The 22,287-nt window shown below is 41.8% G+C and overlaps 1 long non-coding RNA gene across 2 annotated transcripts in view; it reads right to left on the bottom strand.

Moving 5' to 3' along the window:
- Positions 1-1,620: 1,620 nt before the first annotated feature.
- Positions 1,621-22,287, bottom strand: part of LOC115906039 — a 60,283-nt gene continuing 39,616 nt past the window's right edge. Inside the window, exons 3-4 of one of the 2 annotated variants that reach the window (XR_004060898.1) lie at positions 11,701-12,705; positions 1,621-6,939 (exon numbers count right to left, since the gene is read on the bottom strand). This is a non-coding gene — a long non-coding RNA (uncharacterized LOC115906039). Of the gene's footprint in view, positions 12,706-22,287 lie in introns of both variants that reach the window. The other variant, XR_004060897.1, reaches the window with a different exon arrangement.

Here is a 22,287-nt window from a genome sequence, read left to right as displayed (position 1 = left end):
CGTAACATGAAAGGACAGTATGGTATAGAATAAGAAATCTTGTGTGACACACTGGCTCCTCATGTGAAAAATGGTCTAAGATGTCATTCATTACTTTGGGCTGCAGTTCTTAGAGAATACAAAGTGAATATAGAAAAGGCTTCTCTCCTTCGACAGCAGTATCCTTTCAAGGGTGGTTGTATGTTTGATTAATATCCAGCAACCTAAGGAATAAGGTGCCACTTCTCTGTTGCATGAAATGACAGTGGACTCATTGTCATGCTTCCTGATGGTGTTTTCATGTTCAATTATGTTTGTCTTTAAGCTGTTTGTTTTGCTTCTGCCGCTTGCATGGGCTTATGTGAATAGTTTTGGGTCACACTGCTTTTGTCACATGTGGCAAAGCTTATTGTATTTTATACCTACATAAGTAGGTACTGAGAATATCCTGCCTTAGCACTGCACTTGTCTCCCAGATGCAGCATTCACAGAAGAAATTCTCTTGTTGAGGAGCTGAATGTCCACAGATGTGTCTCAGAGAATTAGCTTTTCTGCTTAAAACTCTTCCCAAATCACATTTCTCTTACAAAAATGAGGGAGAGGTCATAAAATGGGAATCCATGTTTGATGGGAAACACAATGCTAAGAAATACCATCAAGTTGTGAAACAGGAAAAAAAAAAGTGAGGTAAAGTTATGTGATGTCATTGGAAACCATTATTTACCTCTACAAAATTAGAGGGGGAAAAGGAAAATCAACAGCACCTCTGTTTATTTAGCTTTTCCCACATCTAGGGCACCCTGTCTCTGTTGGATGTTCCACTAAGTGCAAGAAAAACAGACTATTTTTCCCTAGGAAAACCAGATACTTTTTAATGGGCATTTAAAAGAAAATAAAATTAAGTGACCATTCTGTTCCACCTTCTGCCTTGTCTGCAGCTGCCAGGGCTTCCTACTCCTGTCTCCACCCCCTTTTCAACCTCAGGCAATGGGAATCTGCTGGGAAGCATATGAATGAATCAATGTTCTCAGGATTTCTTCTCTCCCCACACACCCTTAATGCAGCTCTTCCTGCTGATGTAAAGAGTTGCACTGACAGTTATAAAATTACCCTTCTGATTCCAATTATTTTTCCAGGCAGATGCCACTAGGTTACATTCTATTTGGATGCATTCTTATTATTTACTCATTCACATTTCTCAAGGGCAGGACCTGCCTAGTATTAGCAAAGAGCAGAAACTCTACATCTGTTCTCAAGCACCTCCCCTCAATTGCTGTATGCTCCTTCCCCCTCCCCTAGATCTTCCACGCCTTAATATTTTTGTCCACTTTGCCAAGTCCCTCAAACATCTGCTTCCTCCACCCTTGCTCCTGGGCTCAAGAATGTATCTGGCAAAAACCTGGAATGACTTTCCCAATCAGAAACCTATTCTTCCCGTTTTCAGTCTCACCCCAGCAGAACACCTCTCCCAGCACAAAGAAGTCTCTGGACTGCAGTTTTTAGTGATACCAATCTCCTTTGCCTTCCTCTGCTTTCTTTTTCACTGCACAGGGCTGTGGCAATCTCTCAACAGCAGCTTAACAGAGCATGACTTGATCTCTCATCAGTTTACCTCTGCTGTCAGTGATTGCTCCCAAGTCCCTTCCACGCAGTCTCTACTGCAGGTGTGCAAATTTCTCATCTTTTTTCCTCCAGCCAGTCCCTGATCACCTCCTGAACACCCCCCTCAGGCTCTGCTGCATTCTTTTTCACTCTTTTAAAATGGAAATATAGAACAAATGCTTCCTCCTGAAACACATACACAAAATCCAGCCACACAAAACCACAGCAACCTACTTCTTCCATCTCCTGGCTCATTCTGTGATGTCAATACCATTGCATAGTTGGTTTTTTTTTCCCCACACCACTTCCTCTTTAGTGTGACTTTCCTCCTCACATTTCAAGAAATATGCTGTCATTAGAGCCTCAAGAGACGGTTTCCTCGACAAATCTCACAATCATTTATTCAATTTTCATTCCCTCCATGCATCATTATTTTTAACATTCTCCAGTGCATATGTTCAAATAAATATTTACATCCTTATACCCTCTTAATTTCAATGATAACCTCATATACCCAAGCACCTTCTTTCTTCTACTGGTCCTTTAGAAGGACTCTCCCCTTCTTTCCTCCAGTTCCTGTGGGACTTCTGCTTTGCACCACACAAAATGTTACCCTTTAGATTCTTTTGGCCTAATTTCAAGACTAGAGACTTGTTTGTTGTCTCTCCAGGCTCACAGCAGCAATCTCCATCGGCATCACTGAAACCTGATGGATACGGAACCAGCAGCTAAAGCCCAGCACAACTTCAGGACATTCTTCCTCCTTCCTCCATTTTAAGCACCTCCCACCCATCTCTTGATCTCAACCACAATGAGCTACACCACATGATCACTAGCCTACTTGTGTTATAAATTTGGGAAGATTCTTACTGTCTTGAGCTCTTTAGTCTTTGCATTCAGACCAGGTCTAATTTTCTCATGTTTTGTAGCTTGGCTGAAAATCCTTCTTTCTCTATCTAACTGAATTAGCTTTGTCTCATTCAAAGGCAAAGCACAAAAATCCTTTTTCTAGATTTAGCTCTAGGCCTTCTCTTTAAGCATCTTTTGAGGTGCTACTCCTTCCTTACTGCATTTTCTTTTTGAGTTTTCTAATGGAACAAATACAGTACTGGTTTTCTTGCTCTGGGTTTAGAAACATAGAGATTAAAACAAACATGGAAAACCAGACCAGAATTACTCACCCCTCTCCTCTTCCCCTTAACTGAGCAAAGCTCATGCACCAGGCAGGAAGGGGTAAAATAGCTTTGGAGACCAAGGCAGCTGGTCTCATCAGACAACCGCACCCAGCTGTTTTATATATGGGACAGGAAGAGGAAATTAGAAGCTAGAGTGGGAGGATAATTCCCTGTTCAGAACCTTAATGTGAAAAGACTGTTGTATTAAAGGCTGTATTTGTCTGTACCACGTAAAGATTTGAACAAATAGGAAGTATAGTTAATGTTGCATGGAAAGAAGAAGAAAGCATTTTTATTTATTTCTCCTATGGCTTATGCCTTTTTTTCCTTAATATGACAGTTTGGTTTGAATATGTTTTATCAGGATACTGAAAATTGAAACTGGTTTTGTTAGATTTACCTTTCCAATTTTTTTCCCCATTGATATGTGTTTTCCTTTATGCACTCATTTGTCATAAATGACAAACTATGAAAATTAATATATTTTATAATTTCTAAGAAAGTTTTAGCCTTGAATCTGTGCCAATTTAAACAATTCTCCCAGTACAAACTTCACCCCCAAGATGCATGTTTGGTGTCCAAAATAATCCTATCAAATTCCTATGGCCTATCAAACAGCTGGTTTCAACTATTAAAGGTCACTGGAGCAAGCAGGGGTTTCTTTCTTTCAGTTTGTGAAACACTTTGTGAAAATACTGTAGCTAAATTTAACTTTTAACCCACGTAGTATCAGAAGAAGCAAAAAGAATTATATACCTGTTCTTCCCCTGCTCTTACTCTCTGAATAAAATATCCATTTATTTATTGTAGTGGTAACATCTTTCTTTTAATACCTAAGTTAATTCATTAGTTTATGACATGAAGCCCTATTCATAAGGATAGAGAGGAATACTGAGTCTCAAAAACACAGCTTTTGTTTACATCATTTTTCTCATTAGGCATGGTTTGTATTACAAGCAATACACAACACAACTTAGACTTGCCAGTCTTGTAATAATTTCCATCAGAACTACTTTAAAATGAAACAAACATATTTCTAAACCTCATCACAAGCTGTATCTTCGTTCTTACTTTTCCTTTCATTAATAAAAAGACACAGTCCATATCACATTTCCTATGAATCAGTGAAGACTAATGCAATCATACTTTACACACTTGAAAAGAGAACTAAGTAAAAAATAAATATGCAAAGCAGTATAATGTATTTAGAAATTTACCATTACTGCAGTAAAAACTCCAGCAACATAATAAAAAAGACCCATAATGACTGCAGATCTATTTCATGGACTCATAGTTTCCCTTTTCATAATCAACTATAGCTTCTAAAAATGAAAAGTCTAATTTCTTGGGTTTAGTTACTAAACTCTTGTGTAATGTGTTTATTGCATAATGACAAAGTTTTAATACCAAGACCATTTGGCTTATGTGAGCAACAAGCATCACTATTTTTACCTGGTTCTTATAATCATTGAGTTCGATGGATGTAAATTCCTACATTTTTCTCTTTTAATTCCTTGTCATTCTTAAAGAACAGATAGTGAAGAAAAAAATATTCCTGTTGATAGTGGATATTGCTAGAATGTTCGCAGTTCCACAACACTTGTGGACTGCGGTTTTCTTCAGCTGCAGGTGCCATCTGTAATGATGATGTTTCTCTCAAGTTTGGGAATACCAAACAGCAGACTAAGTGGCTCTAGTTATCTAGAGAAGTCACTTGCTGCAAACACCTCACAGTGGCTCCACAGCAGCTGATTGTTGGTGGCATTCCCCCTTCTGTAGGAAGACTTAGGCATATGGTAGATTCCCAGATTTAATCTCAACTTGTCTCAAAGCACAGAACGCTGTGCTTGGAATCCTAATATTTTTCTGGCAGTGTTAGATATTGTTGTTTACATCTATGCCAGTGTTTTTTATACTAAATCACTACAATGCCAATGAAATGCATTACTTCCAAGAGTTTGGCATCCCTGGAATATAAATGGAGCAAGTGTGTTGCAAATGAGTTTTTTTCCACATAAAGGATTGACTTCTCTGAGTAACTCTGCTGAAACCACTTGAACGACTTGTTTTCTAAGAATTCCAGAGGCTTACATACATAGTAGAAACTTGCACTAAATATTCTTCAGATTATTGATCTCTGATGAATACATATTAAATATGGGACGACGAAGAAAAATCATTACAGTCACTTTAGCCACCAATGCCTATTATGATATTAAAATAGATACTCGCACTGACTTTTGCATGCAAAAATACAGAGGCTTAAAACCTGAAGCAACATTCTTAAATGTGAGTTCATGGAGCAGCCACGGCTTTGTGCAAGAGCACCTCTGCAGTGCTACAGACTTTCCTCTGGGAATGAGTGGGAATCCATACAGGCCTCTGAAGGGGATGGGAAGAAATGCACTCTATTACACCTTCATTGCAAACTTCCAATAATATTTATCTTCTTTTGGCAAATGTCAGTAGAAAGAAAATTTCTTTGCCCAATAGATATATTACAAAAATTAGCATGTTGACTTTGATATGCTGCTTTTTCTGCCTTTTTTTTAGCATGGAAAAATACTGGAACAGATGGGCTATTTAATGAAGAATGTAGGAAACTGTTACTATTCTAGATATATGTGTGTAAAATTCAGTAAAAAAAAAAGGTTAGCTCTAACAGAATCTACGTTCCAGGCACCCATGTGTTGTATCTTCAATCTAAAAACCAGAGTTAAGTTGTAAAGTGGAAGCAAACAGAATCTATATTAAAAACTAATGATGTAAAAAATGTCTTCAGTAATAACAATTTAAAATGTGAGTAACCTCAGACATGCTGCCTTATTCCATTATGGAAATTTAAAAATATATTTTCTCAATTCTACTGTATTCCACACTGTTAGCAATACCTTCTCACCCTATTACAAAAAGTAAACCTTGTCATGTGCAAGTGGAGCAGCTGCCTATGCAATAAAGATGTATTTGTTTGTCTTTATGACAGAATTTTCTCAATTTATCTTCATTCAGATTTGTTAAATATTCATTTATTCATTGCAAGAATATTGTGTATTTCCTTACTCTGCACTCAGTCAAAGTGTTAATAAGGGACCTTAACTACAACCCGTATTTTCTGTCATTCAGTCGTTTCTAAATATACCAGGAAGCACTTCAATATACACTAAATACACCAGAAAGCACAGCTTGGTGAAGGCATTTTCTCTCTTGTCCTTTCTATCACTGACACAAAACAGCCTATTTCATAAAAATGGGTTTGATGCTTTCTGTTACTTACTCTGCTGTCTTTCTGATTCTGGAAACAAGGCCATTACTGTGCAGCAGGAATGGAAATGAATTTGTATGTAGATTTTTCTATATCATTAAGTGTTTATTTCTCATTATTCCATATAAAATGAAGACTCCCTATCTGAGGGACCCTCTCTATCCTTTATATGGTTCATCCTTGAAGGTTGGTTCATCCCTGAACCATCCTTTATATGGTTCAGGGCTAAACAGTTCAGGGAATATGGTATCGTGCAAATTCACACAGACCAAGTTATTTCTGTGAAGCAATCTACTGCTGCAGAAGCAGAAGACAGAGGGGGAAAAAATGCCCATCATGTTTGATGCAGAAGTCCTTGTGCGAGTGGAAAACACATGCTTAAGCAGCTGCCTCTTTGTAGGAGCTGAAGCAGGCCAGTTCTGGCTGGCAGGCAACTCAGAATTTGGACATGTTTGTTAACGTAAAGAAAAGCTCTCAAAAATTTCATGAGTGGGGGTAGAGTCAGAACTGAGCCACAAGCATGCATCTCATCAGACTTCAACACGGTAACGATTCATGTTTAAGTCCTAGTACTCCTCTGCTGTCTCACACATGGCCTCAGTTCTCCAAGGAGGCCTCTCTCCTTTGGTCTGAGAGCTGCTCTCATCTCTGGGCTATACCACATAACCATAACTACACAACCATCAGTTACTGATTAACCTGAACCCTCTGTAATGGGAGGCAGACAAGGAATGGCCCAGCCTATCTGAGCCCTACTCAGTGGGCTGATAGCACATACAGGACCTCTTGTCATGTGCCACTGAGAACCTCTTCACGAGGTCCTCATCCCCTCTTTGTGGTCTTGGCTCAGTGAAGATTCGTGTAGATGGTTCTGAGGATAAGGGAGGTTGGGCTGCTGCATTCCTGCACATTGGATTTTACCTGTGGATTTAGAAAAGGGTATGTCACGCTCTAAATTTTGGAAAAAATATTTTATTCAAAACAACACATAAATTCCTTCCCACTCGAAACAGAGTTAGTAGATGGGAACCAAGGATGAAAACAATTGTAAATATCCCAGAATAGCTGGGAAACAAATGGAATAAAGTAGCAAAAAATAAAAAAAGCAAGCAGCACAGCTCATTTGAAGCCTCCTGTAAGTGTTTCTGAATGAATGAACTGCAATTGCTTTAGGAATACAGGTGATGCCAAGGTCTTTGCCAGCCTTAAGTAATATATGAGAAATTAATGGGAAGGGACTGGAAAGTTGAGTGTAAAGTAGCTTGGAAAACTTCCCTGGTGCCCACAGTCTGAGTTATTTTGAAGCCCCTGGTAAGTCTGCTGAGCCGCTGAAGTCATGTGGAGGACTGCTCAAGCCCCTACTCCTCTGAGTCACTGCAGGGGCCAGGCCACTGCTTGGACTCACTCCACAGCCCCTCCATCTAGAACCCCTGCCTGTCAGCACACATACCCTGCACTGGAATCTGCAAGGTCTCTACAAAGCGTACTCCACATCAAAGGAATCCTTTTGCTGCAGAACTGGGACTTTTACAACTCCATCCCACTACATTAAAAGGACTGTATTGAGGATCTTCACCATTTGTGCAAAAGACTTCCTTCTGTGTGCTTACTTGGGGTTAAGCAAACAACTTATTTTTATATGGCCCTCAAAACCAGCTTGAAAGCACTAGAAAATCAGCTGCAGTGAGCTGTGTTCTGCTACCAGCAGCAAAACAGAGGGGGACTTCAACATCTGTGATTTTATTTACAACAACTGTGCCTTGGACAATTACTACAACTGCTGGATGACAAACACAGAAATCTCATTTGCCTGTTCAAATTCAGTTCAGCAGTCCAAAAGGACTGGTGTGATCATCGGATGGTCACCCACATAAAATAGGCGTGCAGCTCTAACAGAGACCCTCCACCACGCAGACTGCTGTCACCAGTACATCCTCCTGGCTGTGTGGGTAGCAGGGAGCACCCCTGCCACAGCTGTGGGGCTTTTTCCTTTGGGATGGACACACCTTGGGTGATTACTCACAACACTGCTTTATTTTGTTTATTTATTCCATGGCTAAATTCACAAACAAGGTTGGGAATAGTACTTGTAAGAAAGAAAACAACTCCCGGATGAACTCCAATCTCATCTGTCTAGTAGAGAAACACATGTTCTTCGGGATGGGGATTGGCTTCAATATGTCCCCCTTTGCAGCAGCAGAAAGATCTCTTTTGCTCTTTATGTCTTAATTGATGTCAGGCTATGACACAAACTGCACACAGCAGGTTTTGGGACCCAACACCTCTTCTACGGCAGGATTTAGAATGTTTATAAAACATGGGATTGCTCATTCCTAAAATCAAGGATATTAGTACAGCTTTTAAATGAGAAAGATTAACCAAAACATAAAAAAGAAAGAAAAACCTTGTATTCATTAATCCCTTCTGGTGTTTGTTTGATGTCTTTCCCAAGACCTGTTCTGGCTGTCTGTGCTTTCTGATTCATGTTAAGCAGCAAAGACACTCAGTCTAGATGCCCAAGGTTAGCAGGCTAAGGGCCACCAACTCCAGCTTAACAGTCTTGGGTTTCTAAAGAATTTTTTGAGTTGCAGATATTCCAGCTAAATTCTACCTGGAACGGGCAAATTCCCAACTTTGGATGAGAAGTGTAGGCTTTGCACTTTGCTTTGCAGGGCAAAGCCATGAGAATGATTTAAACCTATCTAGAAATGATTGTTTCACACTTGTCAGCAATCGGCTGCCAGGGTAGACTAGACTGAGTCTGTGTGCCTGGGTGTGTGTTCAAGGTGCAAAAACCACACAAAACACAACAGGCTCCCAAAGTGTCCCTGCTGCTCTTCTCATGGACTGCCAAAGCTTCTTGCTTCAGCGCTGCCACTATTGATGTATGCAGGCTTCTCATTTGAACTGCAACATTTTTAAAGCTGAATTTACACAGCTCTTTGCTGTGATGAGGAGTGTTCCAAAGGTCCTCTCAGTCCAAAGGGATTTGCAGAGCTCTTGAAATACCTTGTTTTATTAGACAAGGTATTTATTAGATACAAGATACTGCTCCCTGTAAACTCAGGCAAGTGCCATAATCAGCTCTTCAGGAAAGTTCATAGACTAGGGAGGAAAGGAGATGGGCACAAAAGGAACACGTTCTTGTTTATGTTTAGTAACAAACTGCCAGTAGTTCCTTTTACAACTTGCTAAGGCATCACAGACCAGCAGCCCTGCAGGGCTCGGCAGGTGACAGCTGTGGCTGTGTAATGACCTACCAGGGCATGAATGAGGGGCTGCATTTTGCTCCCCTCCACCTTAGTTCTGGAAGGAGGAAGGTGTTCAATCCAAATCCTCTCCCATCTCTGTTCTTTAATGGCAGCAGCACCCCCAGAGAAAAACAATCCTACATAGGAGAAGTAGGAACCTGCCTCAAAATGCTGCTTGAGCTGAAATATATGGATTTGCTGTGGGCATTCAGCAACTTTCACAAAATCAAAGAATTTTGGAAAAAGACAGTATCTTGCTCTTCCACATACCCTCATTCAGATCAAATAACTTTCCTGTAAGAACCCAACAGCTTGATTCTGTGCTGTTTTTCATTGAGTCTGCCTTTCAAAATCATCGGCTTGTGTCAGAGTAGTTCTGGGCCCTCTACTTGCCTAAGGCATTGAGCATCTTTCACCTCTGCACACAGTTGTCATGACAAATCATTCTTATTACAAGCTTCTCAGCTCCTAATTTGCATTCTTCTCCACTTTTATTAAGTGTTCAGACTACTGCACACGGGAGGGTCTCCAAGTGGTGCTGCCAGAGGGATCCATCTGAAGAGGGTCTGTTGCTGAACAGTGGCCCTGACCAGAAGGGCTCCTGGCATATTCCTGGAGAGGGATCACTCTGTGTGACAGATTGTTGTGACAGACCCAGCCCGGGCTCCTTGTCCCTCCTTGTCCCCCTTGCAGTGGAGCGTCCCTGGCGGGGGAGTGTTACCCTGTCACTTGGGAGTGCCCTGGGGATGGGAAACATCTCCCATTTGGAACCAGATGACGCCATCAAAAATGTACATGGACACCGTGGCCTAAATCAATGTCCAGGGACAAAATCCGGGGATAAAGGGGAGGAAGGCATAAGTTCCATGACGAAAAATGTCCTTCAACGTGACCTGTCCTAAGAAGGGACCAGGAATGAGTGTCCATTTCTGCAGCTCTGACTTCCCCATAAACCCAACTCCAGGTTTAAGGAGGCATAAAACCCAAACGCACCTGCACTGGGCATCTACGCCTTACACCACCTCCCACATCCTCCCTCAATGTCAGGTAACTCAGCCTGCTCGGCCTTTTCTACAGCTGCAAAACCTCCACAAACCCTTGTTCAGCATTCTTATCACTTTTCTGCCCCTAATCTGATTTTCTCTTTGCCCCGAAATTCAATTTTCCAGCAAATTATCCCAGCTGCTCGCAAGCCTCCCCCGAGCGCTGGCAGCGAGGTGCGTTCCTTTGTGGCACAGGCCGCTCGGCGAGGAGCGACGGACACACGGCGGCGGGGCCGCCCTGTCTGCGAGGGAGCTGCTACACCGGGCCTGGCGGCAGCCGACCACGGGCTGCCCGAGGGCTGCAGTGCCAGGGCCCCTCCGGCCCCGCAAGGTGCGAGCTCGGCCGGGCAGCGCCGCGCCTGAAGGAGCCGCGGGGCCGGGCGGGGCCATGCAAGATGGCGGCGGCCGCCCCGCACCGCCCCGGCTTTGTACCGCGCTGCGCCGCCCGGCAACAGCGACACCCAGCGGCGCCTCAGCGCCAGCGCCGCCGCGCCCGTGCGCCACACCGCGCGTGACGTCACGGCCGGGCCCTGTGCTGGGTCTGGGCTGGGCCGGGAGCCGCCCGTGAGGGCCGGGTGTGAGCGGCAGGCGCTGCGGGGCTGCGGGCCCGGCTCCGGGCACCGGGCACCGGGCAAGGGCCTGTCATCACCGGGGCACTGGGCGTTTGGCTTGGAAGGGAGCTTTAAAGCCCCTCGAGCCCAGGCCCCGTGCAGTTTCCACTAGACCAGCGTGACCACCCTGAATGTTTCCAGGGATGGGACGTTCACCACCTCTGTGGCCAACCTGTTCCAGTGCTTTGCCTCTCTCAAAATAAAAACTTCCTTATATCTAATCTAAATCGACCCTCCTTTTGAATCATTATCCTTTGTTCCTTTGTTCTTCACTACAACAGGCCGTGCTAAAAAGTTTGGCCCCACCACAATCTGCTGCTCTGAAGTGCAGCAGGTGGTGGGCTTTGACAATGTGACAAGCACGTGATTATTTTCTGTGCTTTTTACAATTCTTTTCCTTCTGCTGACAGTTTTGGAATTCTCTGTTTTTGAAAGCCGAAGACCTTTGATAGGAGGGCTATATTCCTTAATCTGTTTAGGTATTTGCATATTTTGCCCAACAAAAACATGTTTACAGTTGCATATTTCTAACACTGCACATTTCATGTTTGCATTTGCCTGATCCTATTTGTGTGATATAAAATGAAGACCAGTGCTGTAATACGAGTCGATCTAATGGATTGGGTCAGGGATAATAACCAGTGAAGGCTGATGAGTCTGCAGAGAGTATTAAGAGGATGTTGCAAGAAAATTAAAGGATCACTTATATAGCAATTACTGTAAAAAATACACATCTGCAATTTCCAGGAAACTCAGAATCCCCATGAAGTTTAGTACCAGCTCTCATTCCAGGATGAGATGGATTTGACAGCACTGAGTTTGACTAAGGAGTTTGCTTCGCTGTCTCAGCCTCCATTTTTACAAGTCCCCAGTGTCTAATAATGCAGCTAGTCTGGGTTTCTGTTTTCTGTTGGAAAAAGTGTCCTCAGGTGACAGCTCCATGCATGCTCTGAAACTGAGTTGTTCTAAATACAGATCAAGCTCTGATTCTGTGTGCTTTTCAATAAGGTCTTTATTGGCACCTTTTCCTACTGAAGTATTAATGTGGGAACTTTATTGTCATCAGCTGCAATACTGTCTGCTGTTATGCCAGAGATTCACTTGGATTTTTAGTTTTTATCTTCCCATGCGTGTCCTGCCAATGGCTCCACACATATTTTCCTGGGCTGGCACCTCCCTTATTGTCTGCTGCTTGTGTCAGAGCAATCACTCCTGTAAAATTGCCTTTGCATGAAGTGTTGTCTTTTTCTTCATGACAAATTATAATTTAAAACATTTAAATAATTCTGGTACTGTTCCACTGAGATTTTTGTTCCAACTCACAACGTTGAAGTCTTACCAGTGACTCACCCCAATTAGTCCTCTGTACCAAATCACCACAAACTTTTGCAACAAACCTTTTTCATTCCCCTCAGAGGTATGCACAGTCCAGAGGGAGCCATTTTGCCCTCACAGCCCGTGCTGGGTCCTGTGTTACACAGGCAGGTCTCCAGCACATGTTTGCTTCTGCAGCATCCAGCACCCTGAGCTGAGGCACTAAGCTGGACCCATGGCATGGCAGTAGTGGATGAGGTTCCACAACTACAGCACAGGGATGCAGGATAGGGATTAATGGAGGGGAGTGATGGAGGCCATTGTGTCACGTGGTGGATCCATACTGATTTTTATAACACTTTCTTCTTATAATATCCTTGTGAAAAACTGTAGCCTGTGTCTTGGTCTCTTGGTGGAGTGTGCAGTCTTCACTGTCTGTCTGTGGGGGTTGTAATTAGCCGTCTTCACCTAGAGTGAAAGGAAAGCTGTTAAGAGTATAAGAAACCAAACTCCAAAATAAAGCCAGCCTGTCTTCCTTGTACTAGCAGGGAAAATTCACTCTATTTCAGTAAATTTGCATGTGTGGGGAGATGCTCATTACTCCAGTGCTTCAAGCTGAACACTTTTCTTAATTCCCTTTTACTGGTGTAACCATGGCTATTTAAGCCCAACTAACAGCAGTCTTTACACCCCTTGGTTTCATGAGGAATAAGCCCCCAGCTCTGTTGGAAGGCTGAGATGTGACCTGCAGGTGGTTTGCTGCAGCCCTGCTCTCAGTGCTGGGTGCCCACTGCAGTGGTGGGGAATTGACAGGATAGCTGGCTCGGGGCAGCTCACCCTGTACCCCTGAGAGCTCATCACCCCTCTGCACAGCACAGCACAGCTCCTGCAGCTCCTCCTCAGCCCAGAGCCTGCTCCAGCCTTGCTGCCAACGCTGAGAGTGAGGGACAACAGTGTCTAGTTCTGGTAACTGGTGCTAGCTCTCTAAAAACTATTTTAGTACAATGGGACTTGATGCTACTGCAGCTTGATAATAATAGAAACCAGTGATACATGCAAGTGTTTGAATTATAGGAATTATTTCAGAACAGTAGGACAGAAATGGCCCTTTTCTCAGCCCCTCCAGCTTACTGAAACTGGTTGTCTTTTCTGGCTTTTCTTAGTACACCATAACTGCTATTTACATATAATTTATTATAAGCACATGTTGAGTAATAGACCATCAAGCTTTTGGAGCTTCTATTTTCAGTTACATTGTACCGCTGCTGAATAAGAAATGCAACTGCTGAAATTTGTTTTCAATGGTATGTTGATTAAAAGCTGCTTGAGTTTAAAATTTCCAACCATCTAAAATGAGAACCCTTCATATGCTTCATGTCCCTGGCCAGCCAGAGAGTTTATTTCCTACAGTGTATAAATTATGGATTTTGCTGTTTATATGTATCCATCATCAAACTAGGTTAAATTCTCAATTGGCAGTGTGAATTGTCGTGCAGTGAAGCTAACTAGCTGGAACTAATTTTGAAATGGGTATAGTGCATAATTATGGTAACCTAGTGTACAGGGACTGATCTACCTGAATCAGTCATGTCTGATGAAGAAAAACATGAATAAAAATTACATTGAAAACATAGCTGCCTGCTTATAAACTAAATCAATTTTTTTAGGGATTTAAATTCCTTTACTAGGCAGAAAGCAAGTGCCAAAGTTGAATATATTTCACACTAGGTTCTTCAGTGAACGCTTTAAGCAAAACCATTGGCAGCAGTTTATGGATAATTTTGCCTCTGGAGAGGGGAAAAATGTCCATGGAAAAAGTGAAAACCTTCAAATAACTTCATGGTTTTAAAATTGACTCAGTCAATTCTTTGTTCTTGGTTATTATTTAAATAATTTAGGTTTCCAGTACTGGGGAACTATTTACCGGGAAAGAAAGTAGCAATGTTGATTTCCATAATGGGCAAGTTTTTGATAGAAAGGAGGTTGCCAGCAGAAGGATTCAGCAAGGATGAACTTAGCAGTGAAGTATTGGAAGGAAATAGGTGAAAGACATGGAAGGAAGTATGAAGAGGAAGATAATTTAAGGGGATTAAATACAGAGAGATTTGCCAGTCGTGCTGGAGTTTGTGGATATCTGAACTAGGGAGGGACTGGGGGAAGGGATGAAGCCTTTGAACACAGAGAAATTTATGGACCTCTGAAAGCAGAGATAAAGATAAGACCTTTCAGAGATGGCTGAAGATGAAAGATACACAATTAATCTGACTTTGGGAGATATATCTAGCTAAGGGAACTGCAAGATTTAAAACTTCTGCTGCTGCTGCATGACACGTGTTATGGCGTTGTGTCTCCCTGGGAAACACTCTGTGGCTGGATGAAGAAGGATTCCAGTTACCTTCCAGCTCCATGCCTTGCCAGGTTCATACTGTTTTTCCAGTGTTATTGGCCAACCATGAGCTTTCTGACAAACCAGAGTAGTCGGGCTTTGCTATACTGTTATTTTTTAACTTTAAAAAGAAAGGAAGAAGCACTTGCATCTAATATTTACCGTGAATGTAGCTCATCAAGAGCCCAGTCACTGAAAGGCTCTGTAGGTGTCTGACTGCTGGTTTGTTATTTGCAGGCAGTGGTAAGACAGGTGCTGAGACTTTTACTGGCCCTCAAGTAACAAAAGTACTTCTCTAACAGCAGCTCCATTTTTTTTTTCATTTTATGAATGCCAGGGGAGCAAGCAGCATGGGAAGAAACACAAATTAGAATGTAACAACTGTAGAAATATGGCCAAATCATCTTGCGGAAGAGGGAATTATAGACTGCATGCAGCTTGGCTGAGCTACAATGGATCAGAGAGGTCGGAGTTCAAACTTTTGCAGTTGTGGGTACCTAGGTTTCTTAAGAAATTCTTCAAGTTTGTGTTTGAAAGCCACAAGTAAAAGCCACATTCCTCTCCTACTGAGGAAATTATTCCTCACATTGTGATAATTCACGATCAGTAAGCATTTCTTGATACTCAGTATATGTTTTTGCTTCTCAGTTGCTCTCTGAACTCTGATGTTCCATGAGAATACTGCTGAAAAATGCCTTTCCTTCAGCGGTGGTCTTCTTCAAATATTAGTAGGCTGTTATCATGTCCCCCATTAATCATTTCTTAGCCAAGCGATTTATATTTTTAACTCTTCTAATGTCTCCTCATAAATCAATCCTCTTAGTCTTTGGATCATGTTTGGTGCTCTTCTCTGAACTCTCAAATTTGTCAATATCCAGAAATGTGTATGATATGCCAGATGGAGCTGTACCAGCAGCATGCAGAAAGCGGTATTTGTTCCTTTCTCAGTGATGTGACACTATTTACCCTGTCCCATACTGTACTGGCCTTTTCACACCACAGCACGTTACCAATTCTCATCATTTAGCCTGAGCTATCTCCCTACATCTCTTTCATCATTATTGCATCTGAGATTTCGCCCTCCTGTAATTCTTTGTCAGATGCATTCCCAGGCTGCATTATTTTCCATGTTGAATCTCCTTTGATTATTATGTTTCCATGGTTCTATCTTCTCTAGGAAATTCTCTATTATTTTCTTTGTACACTGTCTTTCACACTCATACCTGTGAGTTTCATCAAAGTGCTGTGTATTCTCTTTTCCAGATTAATAAAGTCCAACAGTCTGTTCCTAGCAGTCGTCCACATGGCAGCCAGGAGACAGTTCCCACCACCTTGCTACATTGCTGCTTATTTCCTGTTATTTCATTACCTCAGCAACTTGAAAGCCACATGGAAATGGCTGAGCCAATGTGAATTACTTTTTCAGCTAAGATCCTGTGAGATAGAACATTGTGCCCCTATTAAAGCTCATCTGCACTAGGACAGTCCCCTGCCCTTGCTCAAGGCCCTGCACCCAAGGCTCACTGAAGACAGAGTGACCATTAGGGACAGAAACTGGATTTACGAGTCTGTCTGCAGTACCCTTGCTGTTGTTTAAGGTGGTAATGTTAATATTTCCCTCTACTTTAATTTTTCAGTTATTTGTCTTGTGAAGATGAAGGAGTTTAGCTAATTCTTTAAAGTCTTGTAGAATGCATATTGTCTAGGTTTTTTACTTTGTTCACATTTCCCCAATGTGTTTCCCTGTATGTCCTTCATTAGTTGTTGTAGTTTCTTTCACAGGATCCTCATCCCACTCTCCCTCAGTGCTTCCAGGATTTCTTCCTTTTTCTTTCCCACTGAGGAAACACTTGAAAAGGAACTTAATGTCAGAGCCATTTCTGAATCTTTAATTTACTCTTCTCATGTGTGAAAGGATCTGTTCTCACTAGCATTCCTTTTCTTCAAAGAATACTTCTTATAGCCTTTGAAAGAACCAAAGGTCAATCTCCTTGAACTCTTTGCATAATATGAGATTTTTGTAATATGTTTTTCTCAATTGGTTTGGGAGGGCTGAAGGTTTTGGAGAGGGGTGTATTTTGGGTTTGGGATTGTGTTTAAGGTGTGTTTATATTTGACTAGCAATTCTTGATTGATCAGATAGAAGAGAATAATTTGGTTTTTTATTTAGCTCCACTATTTCTGTGAGGAAAATGAAATCCTTGTTGTGAACAAACTTTTGCTCCATAACTTGATACTAGTTTTATTTTTCTGAAGCACTGGTGAACTTACACTGTTTGAAATTAGCATAACTGACCTGGATTTCTTATGCTAGACCCTGAAAGTGGATTAGAGTATATATAGTTTTTCTTCATTTCATAATTTCCATGTATAATTACAGTTAGTGATCTCCAGAATAAGATGAAATTGAATGATTTTGCACTCTTTAAATTATACAGCTAAAAAAATCATTAGAAACATAGCCTTGGATGACAGTAACCTTCAAATAATTGATGAGAGAAGGAGTAGAACATGATAGCTATCAGAAACGAGTCTTGGCTCTCAACACAAAAAGGAAGAAAGAAACATGGTGAAAGGCAAATTTATGTCTCATATTGCCTCTGTGACACTTCTTTCAGTTTGAAAGATTTTGGTAAGTGATAAGTAATCAGCATAAATGTCTTAAGGAGCAGACAGGTATTACTATCTCTCCTATTAAAGGTGGGAAAGCAAAGGGATGGCAGTGAGGCAAATTGACCACACGGCATGAACAAGACCTATAGTGAGGTAAAAAAAACCTCTTACTTATTCTGTTTACCCAACATTCTTTGCCACTTAGTGTGATATATTAAAAAAAATAACAAGCACACAAAAGAACTAGGAAATAATATTGCAGGAGAGTCTCCAGTTGTCAGGAGAAACGCATGAGACTGATCTAATAATTCACATTTCTAATACTTAACATTCTGAGTTATAATCCTGGATAGAGCAATTTTTTTGAGATGCTGTCTGGTTCTATCAAGATCTAAGTTTAAGTTATTAGGGATATTCTTACAGTGACTAATTTGATCACAGGTAGGGCTCACTCTCTCAGAAGTTCATGGAATATGCTGCAATGATTGCCTGTAGTCCTCCCAGATGTGGTAGTAGTGCACTGTAGCTGGGTTAATTGACAGAACCATTGTTTCAGCCCAATGCATGTTGTCCTTTCCCCATACTGCTGGATGCAGCTCAAGTTCAATACTGTCTATGCAAAGTCTGCTCTTGATTTCAGTGTTCTATGAATCCACTCTGCTTAGGCAGAAGGGACTCAGAGCAGCATGTTTATTCTAAGTGTCTCATCTGATGTTCTGATGCAGCTTTGTGCCTTAAATGTGAATCTTACCAAAGAAATTGATAAAAAGTGTGAAAAGTACCACATTTAGCAGGTCAGGTCTCTGGCTTTCATTTGATTCCTTTTAAACAGAGGAATGTCTGATTTTATATGGAATACAGTAAATATCAATGTTGAGTTAGAAATACAATTAAAAAAAGTATTCTTGGCTTACTCAGAGATGAGAAGGACTTAGATGTCAATTAATAGTAGTTAAGAGCCTACATGTAATGAATGGCTAATTTCAGTCATGTTGTTAGAAAATAGGTGACTTCCTTATAAAACTTTATCATAGTTGGCACTCTTTCTCTTATTGAAAAGAAACAAAAGAATGGTCTGGCATGAAGCCTATGCTGCATTTTGCCTTTAATGGAGATCTCTTCAGATCTAAGTTTTAGGCAGACTCATGAGTTATATTGCAGCAAACTTCCATTTTTATTGCTTGTTATGAATGTGAGTTTTATGGAAAACAGGACTCTCAAGCTAACAGCTTTTTGGTCTTATAAAAATTTAAAGTTTTTTTTTAAACCTAGGACTAGCAGAGTATTATTTTCTCACAGTGTGCAAGCTTGAGAAATAAAAGCACCTGAAGAACAGCCTGCATTTAGGTGACTAACAGCAAATGTGTGTGGTCTGAAGGTGGAGCAGGCAACGCTTAGGTGTTGGCTGTCTTGCTGGCTGCCTTCATTCAGAATAGGTGTTGTGGGGGGCTCCTCTGCCTTTCCCCTGCACAGCTGCTCAGGAGATGCCAGCGGTGCGTACACAGCCATAAAGGTTTAATGCCTCCCACTTGTGGACTGCTTGAACCTCATGGCTGGTTGGTGCCAGCAGCAATATTTCAGCCTTGTTCTCTGCTGGGTCAGGGTTGGTGGTGGCTGTGGGCACGAGGAGCAGCTGGGGGCAGAGCAAGGGGGTCCTACCTGGCCCCAGCCCAGCAGCACAGCTCTCATGGAGGTGTGCCAAGCTGATTTTGTAGGTCTGCAGTGGCTCTTCTCTTCTAGTCTTCATACAGTTGCCTATAGTTATCTGAATTTATTGTTAGAAAAACCCCTCTGTTACTTGAAACATGTTCTTCATGCTTTCTGATGTTTTTTCATTACACTGGAAAGGAATGTGGTTATATTAACGTTTGATTATCTCTGGTGGTTTGCCTCTGCCGTTGCATTTCTGTAGCCGATGTTTTCCTTTTTTGGGCTGAAACGCTTTTCCCCTGGTTGTGCGGCCGCTGTCCCTCGCTGTGTGCGCAGTAACCCCTGGCAACACGCGGCACCTCGGCACAAACACGACGGCTGGGGCTGCCCGCGCTCCAGCGCACGTCTGCGGCGCCCATCCGGCTGGGACACCGCTCTGCGCTGTGTGGCCTGACACGCTCCCTCATGAGCTGCCAGGAGCCCTTGTCCCTGGCTGGGCTCTGTTCCTCAGCGGCAGTGCAGCCAGTGAAGGTGCTGTGAGCCTCTTCGTGGTTCACACCATGTGTGGTTTTCAGACTCGTCCATCACTGGGCTTATTTTGTTTCAGCAGGTTTTGCTGACATCAGTAATGACACAATGAGGTCAGCACTGAATTCTTCTGCAAATCTGTCCTCTAAGGAATTTGTTTTTCCCCAGTAAACCAGTAAATAAATAATCTGGTACTCTATAGTGATTTAGCTTCTTGAGACACTTCAGCTCAGCAGTGCTGTGTGGCTTTCAGAGAAGACCTGGTTTTGCCCGGTTGGGTGGCTGGGTTGGCAGAGGAGCAGCAAAGTTAGGCCATCTGTCAAAGGGCTTCACCAGCAAAAGGATGGCTTTGAGTTGGACCCAGCCATGTCTCGGATCTGCGAATCCAATTCAGTGAGAAGTGTTATTTTGCTTTTTCCCTTATGCTTACACATCCAGAATGCACTGAACAGCCATGCTGGTTTCCAATAATGCTTCTGATAGTGAGGCAAGGAAAAATGTGGTGATCTTAAGGAAGGGTGGGTGGCGATTTCTGTTGTTGTCTGTCTGTGCAGAGACAACTCGAATTAGTGGAAACCCCTGGGAGTGTCTGAAGACAAAAGCTGACCCACTGAGTATTTTGCCATCTGCTTTCTTTTGGAAGGAATATTCCAGAGAAAGTTGGGAAAAAGTCATGAGTGCTTTAGAGCTAGCATTGTGATATTATTTCCTGAAGATTTATTGCCTTTTGATGGCAGTCTTTCAGCAGAAACTTATGAGTAGTTATGTTGTGAAGGAATTAGGAACTTTTGTGGCTTGTCTTTAATTTACAAATCAGCAAGAGTATATCTCTCTGAGGTGACATGTGATCTTGAGTAATTTACATTATATGACACGGCAACTTTCTCCTGTGTGCAAATTGCCTTCCAGGAACGTGACAAAATGGCAGTCACTCACATTCAAATGTTGGCTTATAACACAAAATTTAGAGCCAACTCAAAAGTTTTTTGGACTTGTCAGTGGTCCCATTAGAAAAGAAGAGATCCAAAAACTGAATTTGAATCAAACTGGAGTATTGTCTGTAATTTCAATTTGTTTGCTCATCTTGTCTTTCAATACAACTTATATTTTAAAAGGCCTTTTTGTGTTCAGTATTTCTTTGTTTAGAAGCACCCTTTTGCATATTTATATCCTTCCATATGTCTGTGCACATTTAATTATTGTTACATTTTTTGTCTTATTTTATTTTCCTTCAAGATCAGAACAATATGTTAAATATGCATATTCGTGCTGTTTCTCTCTACTCTTATTGCCTAATTAGGAGAATATTTTCCTATTTGTGCCTGGAAATAGAAGATTTCTAAAACAATTCAATAGATCTAGATTTACTGTTAGGTTCTGTTTCGGAAGAAATTATTCTCCTGATGAAAATACAACCATTGTATCAATTTATTATTCAGTCTAACTCCCTGAATCCAATGTTTATGGCAAAGGATCAAGTCAATAAGGCTTTATGACTTTGTCACAGTAGAGTCCTTTCCTCATTCAAGGAATAAATCCCAGGCCACACAGAAACCCATTATGTATTCTTGATATGTAAACCATTCCAGAATAAAATTTAATAACAGTAATGAAACTAAATCAACGTGACAAATTTCAAATAATGCAGTGGAACATTTTTTTATCCTCCAGCTGTTAAGACTAACTGAAATGGCAGAATTATGATGTGCAGAGTCCTGCAAAAAAACGCTATGGATTTTGCTGCTACTTCTGCAACAAGAAACAACCTTTATCAAGAAAACATCTGCTGAGTTCCTGTTGCAGTCACTGGCAGCTGAAACTACTGCACAGTAAATTACTCTCCCCATTCCATCAGCTCTGTTCTTTATTCCTCTGATACAGCATGCAGTGCACCACCAGTAGTTGTTAGAATATTTGTGGTGCTTATATGCTTGCTCTTATAAACAAAGAGGTAAACAACAACAGGCAGAAGTCCACATCCATGAGGTTTCTCTTTCCTACCCTTTGCATATGTTTAAAAGGAGATAAAAACTAGATTTTAGGAGTGTCATTATCATTTTAATTGTGAAAATAATCTGCCTCAGATTCTACGGCAAGAAAGATCATCTCTATAATAAGCAAAGAATTTTGGGCACATTTTTGATTGATTCAAATCAGTGTATAGTTTGGACCTGGCCTAGTTTTTGGTAAGTTCTTTCTTGTCTATTGTTGTTGGCAATTTTGTGAAAGGTGTAGATCTCCACCGGTGTATGCTACTGGAGAGTGAGCTAACAAAGGCTGTGTTAACTAACAAATTATGCTCCCAGAGCTGTGGAGGTTGCTGACATGATGGATGGTGCTGCAGTGTCAGGTAGGGCCCTGCTTAGCCCCCCTTCAGGGGCTCCTGAGACTTTGGAATGCCTTGTGCATTGGTTCCATGTCAGGACTTCCTATAAAGTCAAGTCAATCCCAGTATGAAAGGCCCATAAAAAGAGCCAATTAAAGCACAGCCTTCCCCTGTGCTGTCAGATAGCTGCTCCACATCAGACCTGGCTGCTGTTGCAGAGGGCTGGTACATATGGCTGGGTTTGCTCCACCTGTGGGAGCGTGGAGAAAGCAGATCCTCTGGAAATAAAGCAGTCGTAATGGTATAGGTAATGGTATAGTAAGTAAGTAAATAAATAAATATATAAGGGGGTGGGGACTTGATCCACATGTCCACCCCATGCCCATCGTTCTGGCATCTCTTGGTCCACTGCAGAGGGACTGGAGGAGGCAAGAGCCACCTGGGACTGGATGGCTTAGGCACACAATGCTGCTGGATCTGCAGCTGTAGGAAGAGGACACATGGCTTACGTGCTTTTAGAAAGGTGACAAAAGTTTGTTCCTTCCTT

Source organism: Camarhynchus parvulus, chromosome 7 (genome assembly GCF_901933205.1).
Source record: "Camarhynchus parvulus chromosome 7, STF_HiC, whole genome shotgun sequence".
Classification (NCBI taxonomy): Eukaryota; Metazoa; Chordata; class Aves; order Passeriformes; family Thraupidae; genus Camarhynchus; species Camarhynchus parvulus.
Note: the sequence above shows the minus strand (reverse complement) of the source record. Positions and strands in the feature narration are given on the sequence as shown.